The sequence below is a fragment of the Bacillus rossius genome, chromosome 2 (assembly GCF_032445375.1).
Source record: "Bacillus rossius redtenbacheri isolate Brsri chromosome 2, Brsri_v3, whole genome shotgun sequence".
Lineage (NCBI taxonomy): Eukaryota > Metazoa > Arthropoda > Insecta > Phasmatodea > Bacillidae > Bacillus > Bacillus rossius.
In genome coordinates, this window is record NC_086331.1 from 92,532,546 (window position 1) to 92,538,285 (window position 5,740).

At 34.0% G+C, this 5,740-nt stretch overlaps 1 long non-coding RNA gene across 1 annotated transcript; it reads left to right on the forward strand.

Moving 5' to 3' along the window:
• The first annotated feature begins 1,013 nt into the window (after positions 1-1,013).
• On the forward strand, positions 1,014-5,540 carry LOC134529463 (uncharacterized). The gene is made up of 2 exons (XR_010074603.1): positions 1,014-1,508; positions 3,756-5,540. It is a non-coding gene; the product is annotated as an uncharacterized LOC134529463 (long non-coding RNA).
• The last annotated feature ends 200 nt before the right edge of the window (positions 5,541-5,740 follow it).

A 5,740-nucleotide genomic window follows, 5' to 3' on the forward strand; every position in this document is an offset into this window, starting at 1 on the left:
GCGGAGGCTATGCGTCTCACCTGTGGTCACGAGTTGTTAGTTCGTTCGTGATGTAGGAATTCAAGCTTTCGGGCGGAGGCTATGGCCCTCGTCAGGGGTCACGCGTCATAGTTTTTAAAATGTAATGTTCGTTCGGGATTTCAAGGGCAGGAGAGGCCCCTACGTTATTTTTTTAAAGTAATCGATCAAGAAAGGCTTTTCGGAAAATGTGAGTATGGACTTATCTTTGTTTTAATTTTAAGTATTAATTATGATTTGAGGTATTCGGAAGGACTAGGGAAGTGTTTAGTGAAGTTCTCTCATTCTCTCTCTTGTAAGGTCGTTCAATCGTTAAGGAAGTAAAGAGATTATTGTTTTAAATTGTAATCCCGCTATTTAAATGTTCTTTAAAATGATGTTGAGTATTTGACTTTAAGAATAAAATAATTTTAATTAAGTATTATGTTATTTTGCAAAATCTCCTTAGTTCAGCTCTCACCAGACATCCTGTACGGGATGACGAACCTATGATCCTAGGTACAGTAAAGTATTTTATGAAGTTAAGACTAGTTGATGCCAAGCGAGTTGTTTCTATGTAAAGAGCTACGATTCTCGCCCCCCCTCTGAAGGTGGATCGTGACAGAAATGGCGGTGGCACCGGCTAGGAACACGTGACAGAAATGGTGGAGGCGCCGGGTAGGTTCTATTTCTGGAGAGAGAGAGAGGTAGATTTTTATGTTTATTATTAAGTTAGTTTCAGCTTCTGATAGCAGGTTATTAAGAGTTTACTTGAGGAGAGGATTACGGAATTTTAGTCTATAGTGGAGGAAGTCTTTGAGATTTTTTTTTTGACGTAACAGATGTTTATTTGAGGATACTTGTAAGGATAAAGTTTATAGTGATAAGTTGTTTTAAGTCGTTGAATTTATTGTAGATTTATATCGGGGATTATTACGTGAGGAGAATACGTTATAAGTTAAATGCTTATTAGAGATAATGCAAGTGGTTTAATTTAATTGAAGTTCATTTTAAGATTGTAGGTTAAGAGAATTATAATTTAAAATAAAGTTTTTTGTCGTAAATAGGAATTATTTTCAAGAGAAGTTTGTTTTGTTTTCGTGCGCGTAGGAGACGAGACGTACGAATTAAATCAGTCGAGGGAAGGATAAACGTTAGAAAGGAATTAAAGAGAAAACGAGAGTTTATGTAAAAGAGAGTTATAGAATTTATAGTGATGTTTTGTTTTAATTAGAAAAATGTTGAGAGTTGTTTCAGAACGACACGTCAGTGGACGTGGCAGAGTGAACACGTGACGGGGAGGTGCTGAGACCTAGCGGAGAACGGAGGAACCGCAAGCGAGGGTTGGCGCACCTGATGGAATTCGGTGACGTCACGGGCTCATACGGAGACGTGGACGGCCGTGACCTTGTTTTGATCAGCTGTACGGTAACTTAGCGATAAGAAAATAGACTATTGGTTAAATAAATTTAAATTTAAGTGTGTTTTAGGAGAAGAGGAACTTTCAGTATGTAAGTAATTTAATTTAAGAAGTGTATGATGTATAGGCTAGAAGTGTTTCGTTGTAAGTTGTTTATGTTTTTGTTAGTTAAATTCTACCTCGGTTTTAAAAATATTTTTTTGGGATTTGTAAACATTATTAAGGAGGTACACTATAAAATCGATAAGCATTGAGAAAACTGGGAAGGCTAGATTTTGTGTGTAGAGGGAATTTACTCCAAAAGAACAGAGAGACAAAATTAATGTTTTCATTAGGGCGAGGGACCCTAAGGTGAGGTGTTGTGTCCCTGGGAAGAAAGGGAATTGTAGCGCAGACCATAGGAGATGGGCTGACTACGGAATTAAGGGTCAGGAGAATCCTGAGAGTTGTGAGTAGTTTGGGGCAGGAGTTCCCCATGGTAGTACCGAAGTGGCTATCCTGTATGGGATAGGGTACCATTTCAATGAAGTTTGTTGGTGGGGTTAGAATCCCTTGTTGTGTAGTGGGCCTATAGCAGATAGGCACTACAGTGAAATTTTTGGTTATTTTGTGAGGTAAATTCCCTGGAGGTTAAGTAAGATTGGATTCAGTTAGGAAGGAGGGAAATGAGAAACATTGCTGTAGAGAGTTAGTGTACCTGCCTAATGTGAAATTGAATTTTACTAAATTAATTTAGGAGAAAGTTTTGTTCGGTAAATAAATAATAATGGAAGATAGCTAGATAATTAATTAATTTTTTTTGAGTAAGGTGTTTTAAGTAATGAAATAAAATAAGGTGAAGTAATTTGAATAATTGGGGAGGAGTTTCTTTAAGAGTTTAGATAATTGTTTTTGAATTTATTGAGATATTCAGCCAGTGAAGTTTGAGTGTGAGAGATACAGTGAGATTTTAAGGAAATCGGTTGTTTATTAATTAGGACAAATGAGATTTTTTGATTAAGAGTCAGTAAGCATAGTTAAAATTTACGACATGATATTTGTTGACAGTTTACAGTTATTAAGGAGAAAACAGAGTAATCTATTTATTTTTATTTTAAGGGTTTGAAGATAAGATTATGAATTTTTTTTTGAAAGTTTCTTGGGCATGTTTGAATAATTTTTATTTTTGATTTTTAGAATTTACAGAGAAAATTTAATTGATTTACATTAGTTTGGAAGTATGGAGGTTTAGTGTTCGATTAGCCCTAACTTGATGGTCGGATCCCAAAAGAATGCCGTAAAACCGATAGCCAATTGAGAGGAATGCGGTAGGCGCTTGTGTAGAGAGGGGTTGTGGGAAAACTCCTTGGGACTGATGGCAGATCAGGGGCCCTAAATAGTGTGTGATGCTGTAAAACCAGTGCAGAGAAAGCCTGGTATGCTTAAATTTTTGGGCACAGGTTATGTAAACCTGGGGTTCCATGGGATTTAGTCATGTTAGCTGCTGTGAGACATTAAGATTTCCAGGCTCCATAGTAAATTCAATGTAAATTTTTGTTTTCTTAAAATAATAAATTTGTTTTTAATTTTTTTGAGATATTTGATTTGTAACAGTGAATACAGACCCCGAGGAATAAGAGTTGTCATGATGTGAGAGGAGAAGGTGGTAGGCCTAAAAGGGTACAGGCACCACAGAGGTTATTTGTATTGCATAATTTAAATATAAGGAAACTTGAGAATTTGAAATTTTGTTGTTGGTTTGTACACCCATAAGAAGAGTATAGGCAGAATTTTTATTGTTATGAGATGTCTAATTTAATTGAAAAGAAGAAAGTTTAAAGATGCAAGGTAACATTATTATTGTAATAATTGAAAGAGATTAAGAGGTAGAGAGAAATAGGCAGTTTTTGTTTGTAAGTACTAAAGTTTACATATAGAAATTTAGTAACTAAGAATGAATAATAAGTTAAGTCTAGTGTAAAAGTTTTTTTTAAGTTTGTTAAGTTAAGAGTCACAAGTAAATTTTTTTTTAGAGAGAATGTCTTTGATAGGAAGTATTAGAAACTTATGGGAATTTTAGGGTAACATAAATAATGTAGGTAATGAATAATAAATAGATGGTAGGTCTTAAGTTAGGATTAACATTTGAAGCAGAATTTAATTAAGAAGAAGGAAAATAAATAGGCCTAATGAAAAGAACAAAAAAGGATTTTATGGTAAAGCATTTTTTTTTAAGTAATAAACAATGAATAATAATGTTGTTTCAGGGTAATGTGTACTAATAATACAATTTTTTTTTAGGACCAAAGAACAGGAATTATGTAATTTAAATTAACATGTATTTTTGAAACTGTTACAGATTCCTTAAGATGAGCTGAGCAGCAGTCCAGTTTACAAGATGACAAGAGTTCGAGAGACAAGATACAAGATCACTGAAACAAGAGCCAAGACTGAAGATTCAAGAGAAGAGAAAGCTGGCAGCCATGGACTTACAAGTGGAGATTAATAAGGTCATGTAAAGTTTTATTTTTTTTTTATGGAAGACAGTAACTGGAGTTTTTTTTTGTTATAAACATTATTTACAGAACTTTTTAGGTTATAGTAATGTAATGGAACTAGTGAGTTGTGGTAGCTGTCAAAAAGAACTAATACCTTAAGTTTAATTTTTAAAGTTAATTTTCTTAATTTACAGAGGGATTAGTAGTTTTTTTTAAAACCTTATTTAGGTTGGAATTTAAATACAATAGCTTATTATAAATGTGTACGAACAGTTCAAGTTCACAGTACTGATAGGTAGGTCAGATGATCTTATTGATTTTGATGATTTGTTGTTTTGAGTTGATTTTTAAGTGTTGTGAATTAGACAATGAAATAGTTCTGAAAACTTAAATTATTTCAAGCTAAGAAATAGTAAAGTTAATTGTAACTCAAAGGACACCAGAATTTAATTTTTTTTTGAATTAGTAATGTTTGAAAATTTTATACTTTACAAGAAAGGTTATAAACAAACAGATCGGATGGAACAAGGATGCAGTAAATCACAATTTCATTTAGAATTATTGATTAGCTTTTGAGGTTATGAAGTAAAAGTAATTATAGTTTAAAAGTTTGAATAAAAAAAAAATGGTTTTTTTTTATTTGTTTGAAATAGAAAGTTTAAAAGTTAATTAGTCATGATCTAGGTGGGTGATGGGGTGGGAATTGGCCACTCTTTTTCCCTATAACCTCCCTAACATGGCCTTCTATTACATCTAACAGAAGAAAAAAAAAGAAGAAAAAGAAGACTTAGTATTAGTTAGAATGTTTTTTCATGAAGATACCTGATGAACTTTTTTTTTATTGTTGGGAAGAATAGTAGCAAGATTAATCAGATGTTTTACTCAGAAGAAGAAGAAGAAGAAGATAAAGCAGTTTTATGACTCGACAAGCCAGAGATTGGTGTTTCCCCTCTGCGCTCCTATTGACTACGTTGTTTACTCTCATGGGATAGCTGGTTCGGCACCATGGAGAGAGATTGGTGGGCATTGTGGTTGCCCCCAGAAGAAAAGAAGAGTAGAAGAGGTTATGGGTGGGTCATGTGAACTGACCTTCAACCCAGTTACTTCGTGGGGACTATTTGCTGTATAGAGAAGATCAAGACTCAAGAGTTAGGGAAAATCATTGGAGGTCATGTTTCCCTTCCTTAAGTTTTTCCTATCAAATTATTTGCCTGATTAGATTATGCTAAGGGTGGGATACTTTATGTTAGCAGTTGAATTAATTAATTTTATTTTTTTGTGTGTTTGCATCCTTGCCCATCGATTGCAGTTTAGTAGTTAGTTTTGTATTTGTCAGGCGTGATGGTAATGCCTGTTGATGATGTTTCAGAATTGTAATCTGTTCGTGATGAGGATGGCACAACTCCGAAGCAGATGTGGGGAGAAGTTGTGAGCTGCCCTGGAAGCCAGTCCAGTAGCTGTTGGAGTTGAGTGGTGTTTGCTGATGGCCAGCCCAGGGAGCTACTCTTCTCGACAACACTGACTTCGAGGAGTTGCACCAACCTTCACGAGATAAGAGTTTAATTAATTGAAACACTGTAAGGACACTTAATTTTTTTTGAAGAACGAAAGAAGTATGGTAATAAACAGAAACCGAAAAAAAAAAATAATAATAATTATCAAGAATTTGCACATTGTTTAACGAATACTGAGAAACTAAGAACAGTAATTTAATTTGTAAAGAGAGCTTCACTAACAGAACAATTTTTTTAGAATTGAGAACTCGAGCCTCTGAAGGTTCCTGTGAGAACAAACCAGATAAAAGTTTTACATTTAATTTTATGAATACTTGTTGTTTTAAAATAAA